This window comes from Grus americana, chromosome 1, assembly GCF_028858705.1.
Source record: "Grus americana isolate bGruAme1 chromosome 1, bGruAme1.mat, whole genome shotgun sequence".
Taxonomy (NCBI): domain Eukaryota; kingdom Metazoa; phylum Chordata; class Aves; order Gruiformes; family Gruidae; genus Grus; species Grus americana.
In genome coordinates this window covers 138,960,440-138,983,194 of record NC_072852.1, presented here as the reverse complement: position 1 = coordinate 138,983,194, position 22,755 = coordinate 138,960,440, and the positions used below count along the sequence as shown (strand labels likewise).

Below are 22,755 nucleotides of genomic sequence, written 5' to 3'. Positions count from 1 at the left end.
CACCCCGCTGGGCTCCGCCGCTCGCCCCCCGGTGCCCCCCCACCCCCGTCGCCCGCCCGCCCTCCCCTCCCTCCCGCCCGGCGGTGGTGGCGGCGGCGGCGGCGGGCCCCGGGTGCGGCCGGCTCCCCTCAGCGCCGCTCCCGCCGCCGCCGCGCGCCCGCACCGGCCCCGCTAACCGCCCCCCCGCCGGCGGAGCCGCGCCGAGCGGCGGCACCTCCTGACCGCCATTCCGCCCCAAAACTTTCCGTTTTCCCCTTCCCACTCTCCGGGACTTCCTTGTGCCGCCTGTGCGCGCGGAGGGGGAGGAGGAGGCGTGTGCGGCGGCGGCGGCGAGGGGGGATTTACAGTCTCCTCGCAGCCTGGCCGGGACCCCGGGGGAAGAGGAGTTGCACCATGCGCGGCAAGTGAGGGAAAGTCTCCGCCAGCGCCGCCCGCAGAAGTTGAGGCTTTCCCCCGCCGCCCGCCGGAGCGGGAGCTGTGCCTTTAACGCCCGCTGAGCGAGGTGAGTTTCCGAGGCGGATTATTCATCCTGGGGACCCTTTTTTTTTTTTTTTCTCCCCGTCTTTTTTTTTTTTCTCTCTCTCTCTCACGCGCGCCGAGGTGACAAACGTCCTTCCCCGGCGCAGCCCCCCGAGCCAAGCCGAGCGTGGGGCCGGGGCCCGCCGCCCCCCGGCGTCCCCTCTGCAGCCTGCCCTGGCTCGGCGGGCTGACCCGCCCGGGGATGGGTGGGGGGTGTGTGCGCGTGGGGAGGGGGTCGCTCAGCCGCTGCCTGTTATGACGAAGTTTTTTGAACCCGGGCGTTTTGGGGTCTGTTTGGGTTTGGTTTGTTGTGGTTTTTTTTTTTTTTTTTTTTTCCCCAGGAACGCTGGGCCGAGGAGATGTGTGTGGGGCTGGCGTCTCGGGGGCGGGTGTGTGCTTGTATTTGCCCCCGAGCGGGGCGAGAGCCTGCTGACCCACCCCGGGGCAGGGGCGGGGGGCAGTTTCTGGAGCGGTTCCCTACTTTCGAGATACTATTTTAATGTAATTTTTTTTATTAAAAAAAAGGAGAGGGGGGAAAAAAATGCTCGGAGTGGGGAAAAATGTGAGGTATTCACGCTCAAGTGTGGAGTTTGCAGAGCCCGGGTGGGGGAGGGGATCCCATTCATCGCCAGGGCTTGAATCAGCAGCGGGCGGAGGGGCCGATCGCTCCCGTACATCGAAGTTTACTTCCAAGTAGGTAAACAAGTTAATCCCCCCCCTCGCCCCCCATTCCTCCCCCCGGTGAGGTACGCTCCTGCCAACCCCGTTACCGGCGCTGCGGGCTGATGGAGGGGCGGCGGGGTGCTGCCGGGGGAGCCCCTCGGGGGGCACCGGGTGCCGGAGGCAGGGCGCCGCGGGGGAGCGGGGTTGCAGACCTGTTGCACACCAGTTTGTTGCGGGCCGGCGTGCCCGGCCTCGGTGCGGTTTCTGCAGGGGAACGGGCGGGCAGCGGGGCGCCGGGTGCAGCCACCCGCGGGGCGGGAAGCTGGTAGACACCTTTCCCTCAACTGCTGTCATCTCGCCCAGCCTGTTCCCCATTTTGTGGTGCTGGTTTAATCTCAGCGGTTGGTCTGATATTTCGGTTCGGTGCGGTGCGCGGCTCAGTATCGGTGTGGTATGATGCAAAGCGAGTGACCCTTGACCTATTTAATTATATGTTGTTGGGTTCTCGAGTAGACATCCTGCACAGCACAAAAAGGGGGGGAAAGCCCACAAAGCCACACCCTAAAAGTTAGGCTTGGTTCTTAATTTCTCAAAGTCGGTGTTTAGACTGAATAAAGGCTTTCCTTTATGTTGTCTTAACATGTCTCTTGCTGTTCTCCACGAGGGTTTGTACGGCGTTTTAGAAGTCTTAAAGTGAGTGTGTGTGTGTGTTGGTGGGGGAGGGGAAATGGTCTGTTTTGTGGAGCTCATTGAGTGTTTCGCAAAAAAAAATAAAAAAATATTGCAGCATAATGTGGCAGAAAACTGAAATACTCCATTGAAAAGGGCGCTCCTCGAGTGATGATTTGAATAAAATGGAGTGTAAAATTAAAATTTCAAGACTGGTATTTTAGGCTAATAGTATGAAAATAAATATATTGTGCCGGAGGGAAATCTGATTGTAGGTAATAAATACAAGGTCCTTTACTCGTGACAAATATAATGTCATATCTTTCTTTCTTAGCCCATTTATTAGCAATTCTTTAACAGAGACTGCTCATGTGGCATGTACGAGATTTAACATAATATACCTTGCTTACCATGTGGCTGCACATGCTGGATTTAGGCCTCTTCCTGCCCTACAGTTAGCGTGCTGTCAAATACAGAGACACAGGGCAGGTTTTGAAGTAAATACATTCATTCTGTGATAGCAGATGTTGTTGGCAAGAGAGCAGGATTGTCCTGATGTGTTTCGGGGTTGGTTTGTGGTTTTTTTTTTTCCCTTTGTTTTTGTTTTTTTAAAACAATTACAGATAATAATTGCAACATCTCAATGACAGTGATAGTAAAAAGGGGAAGCTTTCCCACAGAAGGTTTGTAGAGGGGGTGGGAGGAAAAAGGAAAGCGAGAGGGGGAGGATGCTATCACATTAAAAATACATTAAACCTTTCTTGGGCTATATGCAATAATGGTAAAACCGGTGGAGATTTGAGCAGAGCTGCTGTAGTTGTTTCACTTTAATGCTTTCAGTGAGCTAAGCAACAACCAAGATTGTTTTTCCTCTCTCTAAGATGAAAAAGTGTGTTTCAGGAGCAAAGAGGATTAAAAATTACACATACGTGTAAACACTGGCAACTACAAAACTGTCCAAGTCTCATAGGACAAAAAAACCTCACCCTCTGCAGATAAGTTGTCATCTGAATCCATCCTCTGCCCTTCCCCCACCCGATTAAGTGAGATAACTCCAATGTCCTCTGCCGTGCCACTGCTGTGAGTTACGCTACTTCTTTTCAGCTGGTGGCAAGTATCTACCACAATAAGAGTATCAAAAGAGCAAAACCAAATTAAATCCTTGATATGGAAGGGGGACACGTCTGCGCCTGGAATTGTAGGGCTTCTGCTCCGCCAGTTTGCCCAGTTCTGATCCTCTCATTGAGTTACCAGTGGGCTTTTCCCCTTTCTGTGGTGGCGGGGCCAGAAGTAGGCTTGTTGTCCGCTTGATGTGTCTGCTGTGCTGTGCCTCCTGGAAGAGCTTCCTGAACGGAGACTCCTCTGGCAGCCGCAGTCATTAAAGGCCTACATCCCTGAGCTTGGAAGGAGTAGAGGAGAATGTCCCTTAGCATGGGTGGGATGTTGTTTCTCGGTAGTCGTCAGCAATGCGATACACTTAGGGTTTAGCAATGTGCTGAATTTGGTTCATCGTGGAGATGAGGCTGGAAGACCCATCCCAGGGCTTTAAGCCTGGCAATGGCTGTAGGTCGTGGGTGGGCAAGTGCTTCGGTGCCATTAGCTCTTGCTATTTTCTGTTGGCTACTGCTGAAATATGGTGCTAGAATTCATGCTGTAGTTGGTATCGAACTGATGTTGTTTAGATTTTAGTAGTGCCACGGGGCCCCCCCATTCAAATCAGGGCCATTTTGGGAATATCGTAGGCAACGGTTCTTGCCCCATAAAGGTTGTAATGTAAGTGAGGGAGACAAAAAGCCAGGAGGGTGAATGGTGGAAAAAACTGGCTCAGGGGCACAGCAGCTGATTGTAGCGCCTGATCTGCGGGATGACGATGTGACCTCAGCTGGTAGGAGAGAGGAGAGTTGTTAACACCTGGCAGCACCGCTGCTGATAAATCCGGCCGCTCTGTGCAAAGAGGGTGCAGGCATCCCTTTGCCTTCGCGATGTGCAGTCTGTGTTCCCTTTATTATTACTCTTTTAATTCCTAGTATTATTTTAGATTATGTACACCGGCCTGCCTATAAAACGATCAAGGTTTTGTAACTCTTGAGGGCAGATTCCTTTTTTTCATAATTTTCATTATGAGGCAAGATGGAAGTAATTTTGTAAACTCTTTTTCAGCTGCTAAATTAAACTCCATTCCCTCTTCCCCTCCCTTCTCTTGCCTATTTTTAGTGAGGAGGAAATAGCTGACCTCTTTACAGCAAGAACCCAGACCCCCTGGGTGCCATTTATAGTTTTCTACCAAATGGCCTACTTGGACAAGTTGGTTGAAATTAAACAAAAACATTGGAAATACAGCTCTACATAGGAATAGCAGGCTTTCTGTCAATACAAAATCTGTCATTTTAATGATACTGAAACAAATGTCCAGAAAAATGGGGTTTAGATTATTTTTCTTTTCGTTGGTAAACAAGAGAATATATTAATGATTTTTTTTTTTGTGTGTCAGTCTGGTCATTAATATAATGGAATTTCATTTAAGAATGACTGACGGTATTTTGTTTTGCAAACACAAGAAGCCCCCTGAAGTTAGGACTGTGTAAAAAAATTGGGCGGAATCAAAGAAGGATATTCAATCTCTTAAGACAGGGTCATTGTTTCTTGCCAGTTTTCGTCTAGTGTAGAGATCTTATCCTAGCCAGAGATTTATAAACAATAGTTACTAGTATTTAGTAATTCCATAGAAATATAAAAAATTGCTTCTGCTAGCTTAACTGAAAAAGTTTAACAATGGATACATGGCTGGTTTTGAAGGTTAAAGAGCACAGGCATCTTGTATCGCTTTTCTTGTGCGTGCTTGTATGTAGTTTAAGTGATATTGATGCTTTAGAAATATTGGACTCTAGCAGCAATTATTGGATTTCTTCACTTGTTGTTTGAGGAGAGAAGAGTATATGGGTGTACGTGCAGTCTGTATATTGCCTCTGTAATCCTCTGTCCAGGTCCCAGCCAGCAGTCCCTTTCTGTGCTCTGGGTTACTGGTATGATTGAAGAGAGGCTTGGGGTTAGGCACATCTGATGATTTGGCTTCCATTTTTTGTCATTTTGTGGACTTTATGCAATAAAAGGGGCATCACAGTGTTTAACCCCGTTTCTTGACCTTCTCTGTTTGTAGTACGGACAGTCAATACATGTCTGCTTGTCTTGTTTAAATTGGAGTGCATGTAGAGATTCATCATTTTATGTGAAGTTACAACAAAATTTTATGCCAAGAACCCTATGGTATCCATTCAGTATAAAATCACAATAATAGTGCTGTAGTATGAAGAAGCAATTATTTTAATATTTTACCTAAGTGCGTTGTGTAAATAGCATTTGACTTGGGTGTTGAATGTTACTCATTTGCTATGAGAAGTTCCACAGTACACTAAACACGTGGACAAAACAGTGCCTCTTGATGCTTAGATGACACGACTTGTGGCCTGTTTGTGAACAGACGAATAGCACTAATAATGTGTAGTAATTATATGTATATATACTCTTCAGAATACTTTTGCCTAATTAAGTGCTGAGTTTTGTTGACCCTCTTTGCCATTGGAGGGTGAAACAAGGCTTTTTAAAAAGCAGTGTTCTCCATTAATATGTAACCGTTAGTCTATACATTGCTCCGCTGCCATTCAAAACTTGATTGCATTTACTGACCTAAATTTCATTTGATCTCCTAATTCTTAGTTACACTTTAACCTCTTACTACTATGCAGTGTGTTTAGAATGCATTTTCTTACATAAAATCATGATTTTGTTAGGTGGAAAGATATGGTAACATCAAATGTGATTTTATTTTTTTTCCCCCGATTGAAACACAACTTTCCCATACCTGCAATAAGTTATTGATACAGCAAAGAAGCAACGCTTTTCCCTTAGGCATTAAAAATACTTGGAAAATATGCTTTGACATTATCTTCAAGAAAACAAAGAGGATTTTCTTTTGGTGGATAGATTCCCTTTGTCATTCTGCAGTATAATACATTTGTTGTGCTCTTTTTTGAAGGCAGCAAACTGCACTGGATGTACAACTTTGACTTCTGCTGTATTTTGCTGTGTAGCACTGTCAGCTCTTCATTAATCCTCTACCATTGAATGGAGACTGCAGAATATTCTCTGTAGTTCAAGAGTGAAGCCAGCTAGTTACAATTTATATTTTTGAACGGAATAATCATGTTATAATAGCACCGCTGAAAGGAAGCTGTTGCGTTGTTGTGATTAACATGTATACAGCTGCTGTTGTGTTTCATGCTTAGCAGTGTCCACTGATGAGTTTGTGCCAATTTGAACACAAACCTGCAGCCTACAGCAAAGTCATTGCAAAGATGTTCTTCCAAAAGAATTGACCTTCACAGTGTGCAGTTAATACATACATGAGATTTTTAGAAAGCGAAGTGAAAATACGGATTTTTTTTTTTTTTTTTTTTGGCAATTCCATGTATGTTGGAACTTACAATTAGGAACTGTTGTAACCATATGATAGTTTCAGCGTCATTTAGCAGCTACAAGTTGCTTGTTGTCTATGCTCGTGGGTTGGTTGAGTCTAGTTGCTACTGGCAAAGGGTATGCGGTGTCCAGAGACCCGTTAGTATTAACACATTTGTTAGCACGTAGCCTCAGTTGGGATTGTTGACTGGTAGTCAGTTTCGCAAACACTAATTGTTTAAAATGAACTACACTAATTGCCATGTGTATGTGCGTATGCATATGCGTATATGTATGTAGATAGCCTTAAGGTAGTCCAAAAAGTAGCTTTGGAGAAAAAAGGAGTCACCCTGAGGTTGGAGGACAGTGCTTGAGTGCAGTGGATGGGCTCTCAAACCCTGAACTAGGATATACTTGGGTTTCAAGCTCCAGTCAGCAGCACCTGAGGTGGTGTGGAGCCAGTGAAATGAATGTAGGACTAGGCCAGGCTGGATGTCAGGTTCTGGGAAAGGACAGAGATGCAGCACCTTTTAATTGTGTGCTTGCTGAAATGTGATGAAGTCAGGAGTGGATACTGTGCTTGTACATCGATCTGACTGAGCGTGGTGACACCAGCAGGCGACAACTGGGGTACCATATGTGGCTGAGGGATGCATTCAAACTTCAAAATTACAATCTTTTCATTTTTTTTTTCAACTTTTTTTTTTAAAATCTGTGTAGTTTTTGGTTGCTCTTAGAAGTAAAATTTAAACCTTGATTTCAACAGAGAGGTTGAGGCAAAATTATCCTCTTCCCGAGCGTTCTCCACAGATAGAGTCAAGCTTTGTTGATGGGGTAGGACAGAGAATCCAAGCACAGATAGTGCCTGTTCGCATTGTGGGGATTAGTTTCCAAGGATATCTAGCTGATGCTTTTTACAGTCACCAAACTTAACTCTTCTCATGCCCATTTATGTGCACACGTGAATTAGACCTCTAGGAATTGATTTGGTTAAAGAATTGATTGAAACACACTGTCCTGGTTTTGGCTGAGATAGAGTTAATTTTCTTTCTAGTAGCTGGTACAGTGCTGTGGTTTGGATTTAGGATGAGAGTGATGTTGATAACACACTGATGTGTTTAGTTGTTGCTGGGTGGTTGTAGTGTCTACACTAAGTGAAGGACTTTTCAGCTTCTCAGGCCCTGCCAGGTGCAGCAGAAGCTGGGAGAGCACAGCCAGGACAGCTGGCCCAGGCTGGCCACAGGGATATTCCATACCATATAGTGTCATGCTCCAGATATAACTGGGGAAGTGAGCTGGGAGGTGGGATTGCTGCTTGGAAACAGACTGAGCATCAGGTTTTTTTTCTGCACGTGGTGAGCAATTGCATTTGTGCATCACTTGTTTTTTTTTTATATATATATATCATGATTTGTTATCCTATTAAACTGTCCTTATCTCAACCCACAAGGGTTTTTTTCCATTCTCCTCCCCATCTCCTTTTCTAATTTTTCTAATTTTTTCAGAAGGTATTGGTAATGCTGCCAATTACATGCATTCAACTCTCATTGTAGCTTAACTTTGACTATTTTTTTTTACTTTTTGGATTGAGTTTTGTCCTTTTTTAAATGTAAGACCTTCTGTAGTTTTATGTAGTTTACTTTTGAATTTGTTGACTTTTGAACTAAAATAATGTAATCTGGAAAGCACAGATAAAAGGCAGGCCCGAGGATTATTCTCATGAGGAACACATCTTCCTTCCTATCCCCGTTCTTAAAAATGAAAGTAAAGAACAGGAGCAGGTACATTTTTGGTGACATTGCGTGGTGTTCACGAGGCAGATTTTGTGTCCTTCTGTGAAAAGTGTTCAAGGTTTCTTTACTTCCATTTTGACTGTTACTGGTTTTTTGGGTTGATGGTGTTGATGGTGTTATAACTCATTAACAAGGCTCATTTGTATTTGTAGGAATCTGTTTTTATATTAAAAAACCCAAACACGCTCAGCTCTAATACTTCTGCTTGTATCAGTAAGTATCTTACATAACCAGTTAATTTAAATGAGCCAATTAGTTTAAAAGTAGTGCATGACAGTGTATCGTAAAAATTAATCCAGCTTCATTCTCACAGGATTTTATGTGCTTGGAAAAAAACATAAGGCAAGCTGAAAGGATGGCCCTAAATACAATATCAGAGTGGAAGGAAAGAACCTATTTATTAGATACGGCTCAAATTTACTAAAGCATTAACATAATGATTACTCTCACTACTGATGAATGAAACCAACGTTTCTGGCAGATCACGTTCATGTCTTTACTACCTAGTCTGGTAGTGCTGGGTAGAGGTTAGGTGAAAAGTAGAATGCAGCTTAGGCCCTGATGGGCAGTTTTAACCTGCTGACCATCAAGTAGCCAGCAGAAATATTTTAGGAATTTTCTGAACTGTATTTTTTTGTTCTTGGCTAAGATGGCATGCCTTCAAAACACTTACTACTGTGCATTTCTTCAGTGTTATGATGGTAGTGTATGTAGGTATTTTCTATTATGGTAGCATTATTTTGTGGTTACAGCAATGGCGTTTTGTGTGTGTCTGGTTTTTCTCATGTTTTGTCTATTTGTATGCATATGTGCTCCCTGCTGGATTAATTTTTTTTTATTTTAAATTTTGCATAAGGTAAACAATATATTCTTCATGGTATCTATTACATTACCAACAAAGTATATTTTGGGTTATAAAAACCCACTTGAAACATGGAAGGGTTCTGTGCTCTCTAATGGCAACATGTTAAATGCAATTATACACTGTCAATTTGATCATGCTCAGGGAATGGTGGCTTTGTAGATAAGGTTTGTTGTGCATAGCAGGTGTTTATGTACATGGAGTCCAGTGTGAAAGAAAGAAAATTAATTTCTTCTTTCTAAAAATATATACTGACTTGTATTCTGTACATATTTAAAAAGTATTCAGATAAGAACAGTGAATACTTTTGTAGTTGTTTGCTCCTGTATTTGTATTGCATGGGATTATTTTGAAGTACAAAATTTTTCCTTTTTTTTTTTTTAAAGTAAATTTGAATATATATCTACTAAAAAAACCCCAAACCCCAAACTTTTCCTTGTCATCTTTACAAGGCAATTGATAGGGCACTCCTTTCTACAGCTGGATAAATCATTTACATTCCACTCTAAGTGGAATGTAAATTATTTATCTGCCTCCCATCCTAAGAACTATTATGAAGATTATTAATGACTGGTTTTGAAGAATTCTAAAGATCAAAACACATTATCAGTTTATTTTGTTGCTAGTGTATTAAAAGGTGTGAATGTAAAGTTCTGCTTACTAAAGTACAATCTCATTTTCCATCAAATTATAAGTGAGGACAGCAAAGTATCAAAAGAAAACTATGAAAAAAGTTTTATCTCCCTTTCGGTGGTCAGTTTAGAGTTAAAAGTAATGATTGCTTTAATTTGTTAATCTCCTGTTAATCTATAAGTTAGTTTCTCGGCTAACAGAGTTGGGTTTAGGGTATTAGATTATCTCTGAACAAGCTTCTTTTGAGTTTTTCCAGTATTTTTGTAATTACTGTTAAACTTTTTTTTTAAAACACCCCCCTCCTGAAAACGATTGAAGTTTCCAGTGAAGTTTAAGAGGTTTCATTTTAATGGATATTTTCTGTGTTTCATAGTTTTTATTTCTGTCAGCTCCACAATACACAGGTAATGCCAGCAAGGACAGAGCTGATTATACATTTGTGTTCTGAACATTCAACAAATCCTGTTATATCTGTGGCCTGATATTGCAAAAACATATTTGGTGTGTGCAGCAGACCTTATACGATGGCAGCACAGATTCTTGACTGATTGAGTAAACACATCTGAGCCTTTTTTTTGAAAGCAACGGATGACATGCGTGATTTTAGCTTTAGTCCTGACAGTCAGTGTTCTTGTAATGAAACGGAGATTGTGGTGTCCCTCTCCTTTCCCGTCGCCCACATAAGTAGTCTTTTTTGTGTGCCATAACTTCCAGGATCTATTTTGAATGCCATTCTTATCTGAATCCTCATAATGTTCTTTGACGTTTCTGTAGCTGACAAGCATGGAGTCAAGGTTTAGAGCCCAGTTTCTTTAAATGTGCAGGAACAGTATTGGCCATGTTGAAATTTACTTAGGCTTAATGTTTTGCAGCATAAAATGTAAGACTTAGCAATTCGAGGTTGCAAGCACCTACATTGAAAAGTAACCAGCTTAGTCGGATGGTTGGAACATATGACTTTTTTTCAGTCAAGTGCCCTTAGTTTTTCAGGCCAGCCCACATCAAAACATCTAAGAAACTCTAGCAGCAGCCACCCACAGAGCAACTGGCAAGCAGTGGCAGGACGCTCTCCTCGTTGCCTGTCTAGGTCATGTATAGTCTCAAAACTATTCTGCCAACTGTGACCTATCGTATGAGAAGCCCAAGACTTCAGGTCCAGCACCTGATGCTTGTCTTTTCAGTGAGGGTTACGAATGTCATACCCTCTGTCGAGACCAGGGGCCAGAGGCTGGAGCTATGCTTTCTGTAATCCGTTCTGCGATGAACCTCATCAGGCCGGGTCTCATTGCTTTGTGCAGACTGCAGCGCCAAGCCTACCTTGGATGACTGATTAATGCCAGCTCAGCGAAGCCTTCTGGAGGTCTGAGTCCTGCCCCTGGCTTGGTTGATACCAGGGAGGCTGCGTTGGAAGGCAGAAGCCTGGCACTGCATAGTGCGATGCTTCAACCTTCATATTAGGTGCTGGCCATAGGAAGAAATATGAAGGTTTCACTGCTCCTAAATGCCAAAATAACCTAGAATGGGTATGTCTGTGTACTGGTGATGTGGTGTACCTGTTTTATTTTAATTTACTTTCTTATCCTCTGTGTATGTCAAGAGTGGATAAAGGAAAATTATGCAGAAGGACCAGTAAGTTTATTTTTCTCACCTTAAAAATAAATTTTCTGACTCAAACTTTTTTCGTTTGATGACTGAGGCATTCTACAAATAGTTGTTCTACGTAAATATATAATTATTTATGCTGTTAGCATTGTCTTGGTTGTTATTTTTGTCTTTGGAAATACATATGGTTATTTCTCTGGTGTCTTAAGTGGAGAGAATGGCTTGCCAGCCTATTTAATGTGCTAACGTATGTGAGAAAGTATGCCCTGTGGCCTGAAACATCATTTATGTATTTGCCAATTGCCTCAGTCTTTTAATTTCTGTTTGTATGCACTGCATTTGGTTAGGTTGAATTTATTATTGATTTCAACTGTTTGCAAATATTCTACTGACAGACCGTTTGCTTGTGTCTCCTTTGAGCCAGCATTTTACCCTCATTAGTCTATGGATGTGTTCTTTTGAATGTTAGCCAAATGCATTCATAAAAATGGCAAAATTAAAAGAAAGGAAAAGTATGAGAGCTGTGTGACCTATTATTTGTAAACAACATTATGAAACTGCCTTTCAGTGCTTGACTCTATACTGTATTTTTTTTCCTTTCCAAATTTTCCCTTTTTATTCTCTCAGGTTTTCTTAGCTTTCCATCATACAAGGCCGTTTGCTCAGACATTTTAATTGCTCTTTTTTTTTCTTTTCTTTTTTTTCTTTTTTTTTGTACAATCTTGTTTGGTTTGTTTTTGAAGATTAAAGCTACTAGGTAAATAGCAGCAGTAATATTTACCAGTTCTCTAATTCTGTAGTTTCAAACCGTGGCTTGGAAGCTGCTAGGGGACATGTGGGCTGTTTTTGTAGAGATCTGTGGGGGAAAAAGAAAAGCAGTCTATTGTCATTCTGTTCAAATTCACTGTACAAGGTATCTTTATAAGTCCACAAATTTGAAGAGATTAAACGCCACCGATCTAATTATATTGTAAACTTCTTAAGGATGTGATGATATCTATTTTTATGACTTACTGCTTTGTGGGTGTATATATCATTATGCAAGTAACAGTCTTTTTTTTCACAGAAGGTAATTTATACCAGCATTAAATTTTGGCATCAGTTTTGCTATATTGTGTAGATTTTTATGAAAATATTCCTTCTTTTCTGCAGGGCTGTGATCAGTATTCTCTGATAGAACACAGATCTGGCTGATCTTTAGTTGCACAAAGAATAATCTAGAGAGGAGCATTTGGATACCCTTAGTGTGTGTTTATCAGGTCCATCACACAGCAGGCCTGCTGAACTGATTTTTCTTTTCTCTTTTTTGGGGGGGGTCTTACAGAGTACTGTTTCTGTTTTAGACTCCAGTCATTTATGCGGTACCATCGCATTTCAGCAAATCCAAATCCTTGCATCTTAAAATGACAGGAATTTTGTTATTTGATGTTACCGCCTTTCTGTAGTCTCCCATACTGGAGAGCAGCCCTCCCTGTCAGCTTTAGGAGGGGTGAGGTAGAGGAGGTGTGTGTGCTGAGAGAGGGGGTGGGAAGTAAAACAGGCGCTGGCTGTTTACACATTCCAGGCAACCATAGATCTGCTCTCTTTGAGGCCTGAAATATTTTCCTTTTCGCTATCAGTCTTGCAGATCTGGGGTATTTGGGCACACTGCCAATAAAAATAAATAGATATGTGTTAATCTCTTAGATTGAAATGTAATAAAGTGTATTTTACCTTTTTGTGTGTGTGCGTAAGAGTAGAGATTAACAGCACTTTGTAATTAGAATATGACATTTTAGAAGTACTGAAAATTATTACTATGGCTATACTTTCTTCAAGAATTGCCTATAAAAGGACAAAGTAAATTTGACTCCTTTCTTGCTAGTTTGTTCTGAAGGGAACGTCGCATAATCAAAATATTTTTGCTAACTAGATTTTCTATTTTCAGCGTGATAACCTTTTGCTCAAGGAGCTGCTGCTGAGTCCCTCTTTGTGATTTTTATGTAATGCATGTATGTGCATGCATTTTTTTCATTTATTTTGAAGTGAGGTTAGTCTGCTTTGTAGTCTTTCATTTGATTATTCTGGTTTCCAGCACTTATGTTTCAGAGTTCTGATGAAATCAGATACACAAAGCCATCCACCTGCATGTCTTTTTTTTTTTTTTTAATACTGGAAATTATTTCCTGCAGCCTGCACTAAAATACAGACTGAGCAGGCAGGCAGATGAATAATGATTTCTTCCAGGTTCTGCATAATGTAATGAACAGACCTCCTGTTTATTATTATTTATTATCAATGTTTGTGTACATGTGATTTCCTTCCCCAAAGCTTGCTGTCTTTGGCTTCTTAAAGCTATATGCAATGTGTGCCATTATTATTTTTTTTCCCAAGTGGTGCAGTAATGCCACTTTGTGACCCCAGCAACTTGCTTTGTCACTGGGGACTTGATGTGGCTTAACTTGTTATTGTTTCTGCTTTCTAAACAAAATTTGTCGCCCTCCAGAAATATTAGCATATAATTATGACACAGAAAAACAAGACAGTCCCACTGAGATAACAGCTGTTACCTTCAGTCTTAAGACCATCCTAGCACATGCAGTGCAAAAGGTAATTCAGACGATACAGTTTTTCTTCCAAAGGCAGTTAATTGCTTAAAACTTTCTTGCATAGCTGTGACTCTCATCTAATTGGTGTTTAGCGGCGTTAAACCGTTTTCCGAAAACCAGTAGGCTACTGCAGCTAGACCACCAGCAAGCTGGATAAACACATGGTAATATCCCTTTCTTGACTACATTTATAGGAGCAAAATACTGCTCTCATCATGTAGCGACCTGGATCTAAAGCCAGAGGTTGTTTGGGGTTACTGTCAGGCGAGATCAGACTGTTGAGTTTAACCTAAATGGAAGTAAAAGCTAAGGTTACCTGCACCTCATTATTTGTTTGCTTTTATGACACACTCAAGACTGTTTGTATACTGGCAATGGCTTGTGCTGATTATGTTGTTAATAATTTGTGTCTCTAGCGTGCGTACTAGCTGGGTGCTCTAAGAGGCCAACACTTTCAAACAGAGATACCTAAATAAGTGGCTTGGTTTTCAGAAACTTTGAGTATGTACAGGTCTAATATAAATCAGAGGAATTAGTGGCTGCTTAGTGCCTGGATAAGTAATTACTCTTACTCAGGGGTCTAAATACAGGTGTGCATTATAACATTCTGACAACAGATCACCTCCGTCTTTTCCCTGATGTTAAATGGAGTAGTACTTTAAAAAGTATTTTACAAAGATCCTACCAAGTCACTACTGCTAGTCTGTGCATTGATTTTTTTTTTTTTTTTCCCCCCCTGTCTTCACATGTTTCTTGAAAGGGCAAAATTTGGTCCTGATCCTCAGAAGCAGCTCCTCACATTTAAAATACGGGTGACTCTGTGAAGGTGGTGTATGGTTTGTATTGAAGTTAGGAAGTCTTTACTGTAAATTGGTAACAAGTTTGTTTCCCATATGTGTTTAGTTTTATTTAATGTAACATTTGATGTTGTGGGAAGATGTACTATTATGTAATGGTGGTTTGATTTAGTATTTATTACAAATATTTCCTACCTTGAAAATCATGAAAACATGTTTTGTGGTTGAAATAGTAGCAACTGGGAACCTTGTTATTTTTTTAAACAGACAAAACCCCTAAAACCCCCCAAGAATATGAGGTATAGTGACCTAATTCAGAGATATCTGAATAGTAGTTGAAGAGAGTTTTGTGGAAGTTATTTATTAAAAGAAATTTGATGTGAAGAACAAAATATGATGAACTGTTCCTTTCCACAGAGGAGTTTAGGACCCATAAAATAGTAACTTAGACTTCCTTCTCATTTCTTTTTGTTTAGGTTGAGAATGTGGACCTGCACCAGGCATACTCTAGGCTGTTTAAATATCAACAATTAATTTCAAGCCACAGAACCTATGAAATGAGATATTAGACATACATTTAAAGTTTCAATTAGTCTTTTTTGCTAGTTGACAGCAGTCTTTGACAGCCAATCACAATATTAACAAGTTTGCATTGTTGACCTAGCAAAACAGTCTGGGGTTAATTGTTCAACACAACAGATACTACTTAATTGCTTTCTTTAGAATTGCTAATTAGTACTTATTTTTTGTTTCACAAAAGTTCCTAGAAACCTTAGTTATGAGTCTGGCTGATGCTGTAAAAAAATGAAAGTGAAGAGTAGGGCCCTGTCACAGGAGCATACAAATTGTGATAGAAAGAGGCCATTTTAGTACTTCATTTATTTCTTCAATCCAAGCCAATCAACGAGTAATACCTGCATTTGCATAGTTGTACCAGCATCTAATTTCATGTCTTTATGGGTCTCGGTTCAAATTGGGAGGGAGCCCCACCTCCTAAGAATATGTGAAAAAATACAGTTTGTAGTATACTAGCAAGCTGGTGTTTCAAGAGACCTTTCACCGTTAAAAGTAAACTAGAGAAAAGGAGTATAATTTGGTCCTTGCAGGAGGAACCCTTCACCCAACTGACAGATTATTTTGTTGGTCTTCTGCAATTGCTGTTTCAAAAAGGTTTCTCTCACGATTGGTTTCACAGTTTTTGAACCTGATAGTTTCAAAGCCTATTGTAGCCTAGGTTGCTTCCTGTGAAGAGTGATGTTTAGTGAGGCATTTGTGTATGCCACATCACGCTGGAGAGAAATAGTGTTTTGATCCTGCAGATCTTGCTTCACTTATTAGATTTTATGTTCCTTTGAGTGGGGGAGGGAGTAAGAGAGAAGCAAACAACACTGCTGATATGGCACGGATTTATTGGAGAGGCACGCATGCCACCTTTCCCCCAGGTTTGATCTTCTTGGGCATTCTTATCAGTGGTAGGTCTGATTAAGGCTGGTAGCAAACCAGTAGCTTAAAGAGGCTGTGATCTCTTGGAAGGTGAGCTTTTACAAGGTGCAGGTTTTTAACCTTTAATTGAGAAATGGCCTTTCTGAAAGAAGAAATTGGTTCTGCAAGTGTTAATAATTGGCTACAAATTGTCATGTTGATGAATCTTTAAAAAAAACCCCCAAAACAAACAAATGAAAGTAAACCAAAGGAAAAAACCCAAAACCCTCAACATCCCTCACCAAACCAAAATTAAGCACATGACAGACTTGTTAACTGAGTGCTGAGGGTTGTCTGAGGGTTGTCTTAGGACGTAGGTGCTTACATTTTGATTTGATTCTCAATTGTCAGCTTGATGCATGCGGGTGGTAAAGTGAACTTTTCATGAAAAACATTCTCATAAGAACAGTTGCTATTCATGGTTATTCTGGTACATTTACGTGTATGTTTGGGGAGAAGGGAAATGACATATTAGTGTTTTCAAGTCTTCCAAATCAAAGAATTGCCTCACTTTTTTTTGAAGCAGCGCATCTTTAGATAATATCCAGTTGTTTGGCTGCTGGAAAAATATACTTGATTTTCCAGTAAATACAGTTTTCTAATTTTACAAAACTGTAATTTTGTCATTATAATTGCAAGCATTTTTATTAAAATGCTGATGATAAAAAGAGTACTTTTATGAAGGAGTTGATTATGACTGCTGATACAAGATCCAAATTAGGCCAAAATTTTGATGTTCTCCATCATGCTTCGTTACATAGACATGTACGCCTTTATTCTGGTTGTTTCTGTAATAGTTTGCAGACCATTTCAGGTGTTGTATGATTACCAGTAGAGTACAGGTTGACACTGATCTAAAAAGGGGCTGTGTTTAGAGCCAAGAACTGATCTTTTTACCAGTTACAATGTGTCTTTCCTCCTTGAGCTCAGTGTAGAAGTAAACTTAATGAAGCCATTTCTCCCCTAATACCTAGCTTTCCAGTTCTTCAGTTTATTAATCAAAATGCAGCTAACAGCACTTTGGTTTTAATGTTAAAAGTTGAATCTTACAGAGTTTGACTTTAAAAAAAAAAAAAAAGGGAGCAGGGAGGGGAAGAGACTTTCCTTCCAAATGTATTTATACACTTACAGAATGGTTTTGTGAAATGTGTGTCTTTATTGTAGGCCAGACATTTGCTTCTTACAGGATCTGGCCATAGGTATTAAATATTTATGCCTGTCCTTAATTGCACACACAGTAGTTTCATGGAAGTAAACAGCACTACTCGTTGCAGAAAGTTTAGCGTCTGTATGTGTGTATGTTTAGGACTTGGCCTTAATTGCTAGTTTATAACCTCTAAGAATTTCCTGTCTGGAGTAGAAATGTTTTAAAATCCATCTTCTACTTTGTAGATTTAAAAAACTTTCAATGGGCCGCAAAGAACTAGTTGCCCGGTCTTCTGGTTTGTCTTTGTGGTTTATGTTTTATCTTTGTTCATGTACCTCTAGTACCCTCTCAGCAAAGACTGGGTAAAGGGATTTTTGACTGCCGCCCGCAAGGCTCTTAAGGAAGAATGAGTCTGTGAGACTTCTATGTAAATAACATGGCATTTAGTAATGAGAAAGTTAGCAACTCTGTTAATTGCTCATGAGACATACCTATGTAAAATTGTGCTTCGAAAGTTTCTTTCAAGTAATCTCCACATCTAGCAGTCTGAATTTTATGTATCCACTAGCGATGCAGACTCATTTTGCAACGAAAAGCAAAAAATGCATGTTCCGAACATTGCCTAGTCACAGTTAGTTCCTTCTGTTCTGGTCCTTAGAGAAGTTAATGCTCCCCTTCTGAGATGAAGGAGGACTGTCACCAAAGGAATGAAATAAATTATATTGGTATTCAAAGGATAAAATAAAAAGACAGGTGTAGAGATGGCAGATGAAACTTTAGTCAGATGAAGGAAACAGTTGTAAATACTCAGTCTAGTTCATAATGTAGGAAAAAGGGAACTTGTGTAGCCTTCAGAGAGTGTATAGGTAGAGTTTGAGTGGTTTGTAAATATTTGGGGTACTTTTCCCCTCATGCACTGAACAGGTGGTTTTCCAAAGGCTTTCTGTCTAAGGTAGGCACTGAACTTTTCATTTCCCCACCCTTTATGAGAAACAATGTAGATGTTTTTCATATTGTTAAGCTATTGTTTACCATATTTTCCAAAATTGCTGTGAGGTGAGCCCCTTGGGCAGTGTCCTCACCTCCCTGTACTGGGGCCCAGGCAGAAGCTGCCTTCGCAAGGTGCCGGGCATCGCAGGCCACCTCTCTGTCCCGGCTGGCTCCTCGCCGTGGGGAGCACGAACCTCCTCTGACTCGGATCAGGCTTCCTCTGAGACAGTCTGACACGTTTGACGGAGCCCCGGTGCCTCTCCCCGAAGAGCATGAGGAAGAAAACTTTACCACGGGTGTTTGCTGTGGCGAAACGCACCTGTCAGGAGATGTTTTGGGAAGTTGGGGAGGACGTTAGCAGCCGCAACACGAGGCAGCGAGGCCAAACCTGCGCGGCACCGGCTGTTGAAATAGCACAGTCAAATGGCTTCCTGTGGGTGGGTGAGGAAGGCTGGGGTGGAGGTGTCAGCTGCAGGGGGGGGCAGCCGCCTCTGCCTGGTGGGGAGCTCCCGAGGTGCCCTCCTCCTTCCTTCACCCCTGCTCCCCGGCAAGGCCTGTCCCTCGGCTGCGCCTATTGTTCCGTGCAATTAGTTTTTATTGACTAAGGCGACCTTAATAGGTTTCATTTATGTACCTTGGTTTTATTGCAGTTTAGCCCTCTAAATACCCAGGAGGCTCCTAAAATAACAAAGATACTATTAATTAGAAGTTAAAAGGAACGTAAGTTTTAAAACAATACTTTATTTTCTTCCTTTTTTTAATCTTTTAATACATGTACCTATGTAATTCTCTTTTTTTCCCTTCCCTTTTTGTTTATTTTGCATATTTCAGACACTGTTGTCACAGTTTCATTGCAGTCCTCCAAGGTCACTCTTTTTCTCATCCAATCTGCTGGATGTTTTACTCAATAGTGAGGGTATTTTTTAAATAGTAAAAATAACATGAAAGGCATTTTCAAATCCATAAAAGCAAACATAAGAATTGGGAATGATTTACCCTGTGAAACTATTCTACCCCACCTGTTTGAAATTGAGATGTCACACTGACATTATCTCTTAAAATGGAGGGGAAAAGGGAGAAGAAACAGCAATAGCTAAACGGAAGACCTTATAGCTAAAAGCCTAATGTGTAATAGAATATTTTTCTGCCATTTGTGCAATCAGCAACAAAAGAGTAAAGACAGCACATTGAACTAGAAGCTAAACTCTTTTGGTGTGAGATGAAAATTTATCTAATTTACTGTACTTTTTAAAAGATATTGTTTGTTTTTCTGCTAATGAGTGCATGCCAGATTATCATTTACCAGTTACCATTCAAGTAAAAATCAGAATTGAAATTGGCAGAACATAAAGGAATTTGTAACTTCAAAATTACAGTAGATCAAAGAACAGGCATATTAGGGTCACCAGCATAATATGGTGTTCGGTTTAAATAACTCATATTTTTATGGATGCATCCTATTTAAGCATTGAAAAATCTCAGTATTACTGTCTTTAAAAATCCAATTGTCTATTAAAAATAGAGCTATTTAGAGTGGAACACTAGTATGGACTTCTCTGAAACTTGCTTCTTGCCCATTGGTTTGAATTTAGTATTTGGACACAACCAGTACCCAGTTAACCAGTGGTAGAAACCAAATAGCCAAAGATGAAGTCTAGAGAACAATGACCATTTTTTACCTTCAGTGAGGAAGTACATATAAAGCACGTTGCTTTTCCTTTGTCAAATGGCCTGACAGGCTATGGCGGTGTGAAATGTTACATTATTGAGGTGTTTTGTTAGCTGACAAGTATAGCTGTTTCACTGGATCATAGCTTGGACTGCCTGAATGTAAGAGTATGAAAAGGTTGAGAGGAAAAAGAAACTGAAATCATCAATTCATGTGCCCTGGGCACATAGATGGGTACAGCTAGAGTCGCTTCTGCCTGGTATCAGCACTTACCAGCAGAAGCCAGAGTTTGTATGGTAAAAATTAAACGATAGGTCAGTCCAGAAGCTTTCCTCGGGCAGTACTAATGAGCTTGTCTAAGCGTTACTGAGGTTCTCCTAAGAAACAAAGTTTGTGTGGTTTACATTCATAGAATCATAGAATATCTCAAGTTGGAAGGGACCCATAAGGATCATTGAGTCCTGCTCCTCGCAGGACTACCTAGGGCTAAACAATATGACTCAGAGCGTCATCCAGATTCTTCTTGAACTCTGACAGGCTTGGTGCTGTGACCACTTCCCTGGGGAGCCCGTTCCAGTGACTGGCTACCCTCTCAGTGAAGAACCTTTTCCTAATGTCCAATCTGGCATTGCCTCTGTCTGTCCATCCCTTCCATAATAGAACACTTGGCTCTGTTGCTAATACTCTCAAAGATAGGGAATTCCTCCGGGTGTTGTGAGAAGTAGTGACAGAGGAGATGGAGACTGAAGTCATGCCATTCCCTCCTAAGATGGGAAGAGCGCAGCTCTTGGTTCATTCTGTGGGGCAGCAACTGACTTAGCAGTGGAGCCTGTGCGTGCCGACTGGCCAGGCAGCACGTGGCGTAATCGTCTGGGTTATAGCAGAAGTTTGTGAGGTTCTTCAGCAGACGTGGGATACGAAAATGTAAAAAAAGCAGATTCCTTTAGTTCTGCTGCTTATAGAACAACATATTTATTCGTTATGTGGGCTGCAGTCTGGTATGAACTTAATTCAAATGCTGTTGCAAACGCCTATTTGCAGAAGGGGTATGAACTTACTCGTTTTAAAATATGCTTTTGACTGTAATTGTGAAATGCAGATAAAGTTATAAATCCATCAGTGAACTGACTATTTTAAGCCCATCTAGTCATATTTCCAGAGATTAGATTTTTACAAATGAGATATTTTTAGATGGATGAAATGAGCATATACCACGTGCTAGAGGTATGAAGCAGCTTTGTAAGTTGTAAGTTTAAAGCCTTCTGTTTACAATATGATGTTCTGAAATCTAATGGTGTACAGTATTTGTAGTGTAGTATATCATAGAATTGTAACACAGTTCTAAATGTCTGCAGAATAATCCATTGCTGTGCTGAAGTGAAGAACCATCAGATAATTTTTTTGTTTACCAAGCAACCAGAAAATTTATAATGATAGTTAAGACTTCTTACGTAGTTAATTTCTATAACACTTGCATGAGGACTTTTTGTTACTAAGCTATGTACAAAAAACATGTATAAACTCCTTTGAATATTGGTGTGTTAGGTGCAATACATAAAGACTTCTTGGGTTTTAGACTACGTTTTTACTCTAACCCGCAATAGGAATGTGAATTTTCTTTATATTTTTAATTTTTTTCTATTATGGCCCAGCTGGCATTTCAAAATATAGCTTGTATATAACAAAACGCATACCGCCATCAGTATGTAGATTTTTTTTAATTTAGTTAAGATATGGTTCTCATCCAGATTTGTCCTAAGAGGGCAAACACCATCATGGGGTGCATCAAACACAGCATAACCAGCCCATCAAAAGAGGTGATTATCCCGCTGTACTCAGCATTGGTGCGACCTCACCTTGAGTACTGTGTGCAGTTCTGGCCCCCACCATTTCAGAAGGGTGTTCAGGTCCTTGAATGCGTCCAGAGGAGGGCAACAAAGCTGGTGAAAGGGCTGGGAGGAATGTCCTGTGAGGAGCGGCTGAGGACTTTGGGCTTGTCTAGTTTGGAGAGAAGGAGGCGGCTGAGGGGTGACCCCATTGCTCCCTACAGCTTCCTGAGGAGGGGAAGTGGAGAGGGAGGTGCTGAGCTCTTCTCCCTGGGATCCAGGGACAGGAGGCTTGGGAATGGTTCAAAGCTGCACCAGGGGAGGTTCAGACTGGACATCAGGAAGCATTTCTTTACTGAGAGGGTGGTCAAACACTGCAACAAGCTTCCCAGAGAGGTGGTTGATGCCCCAAGCCTGTCAGTGTTTAAGAGGCATTTGGAGCATGACCTTAACAACATGCTTTAGCTTTTGGTCAGCCCTGAAGTGGTCAGGCAGTCGGACTAGATGATCATTGTAGGTCCCTTCCGACTGAAATAGACTGTTCTATTCTATTCTTCAGTTGTGTAACTCCTGTTAATTTTGTTACTAGACTTGTAGAGCTTAGTATCTCATAGATCAGGCTGAACATATATCCTGTAACCACACAAAACACAGAAGAAGATAAAAAATACTCAGGCATTCCTTTAGACGGGGACTTTGATAGAAAGCCTGCTCTGCATGTGGGGACGTGACAGTTCAGGCATTTTGGAACATTCACTCTTGGCAGTCAAGTCAAAGAGTTTATTACAGTCCGTTCTTGATACTGTTTTCCAGGCATAAGAAGCTTTATGCTCCAGTAATGACGACAGTGTAAAAACCAGTGTGACAGCCTAGTACCACCTGTGTGGATTGGGCTGTTCTGCTAGAGGTGCTGCCATGTTTGTTTTTTTTAAACGCAGTTGTAATCTGTTTAAAGCTTGGTCCTGTCCCCTTGCTGTAAGCCAGCAAGTATCAAGTGGTTTGAACCACGTTATATTAGATTATAAACCACTTCTCTAGTAATGAGGTGTTTATTCTTAGCAAT

General features: G+C 41.1%; 1 protein-coding gene across 4 annotated transcripts in view; it reads left to right on the top strand.

Moving 5' to 3' along the window:
- The window catches only part of TBL1X (transducin beta like 1 X-linked), a 203,448-nt gene that overhangs the window by 436 nt on the left and 180,257 nt on the right, over positions 1-22,755 (top strand). Inside the window, exon 2 of one of the 4 annotated variants that reach the window (XM_054828345.1) lies at positions 359-502. The exons of 1 other annotated variant lie outside the window; for it this stretch is intronic. The gene's annotated coding sequence lies outside the window, so the exon portion shown is untranslated. Of the gene's footprint in view, positions 1-95; positions 503-1,144; positions 1,213-22,755 lie in introns of those variants that run through there. 2 more of the 4 variants (XM_054828352.1, XM_054828361.1) reach the window with 2 other exon arrangements.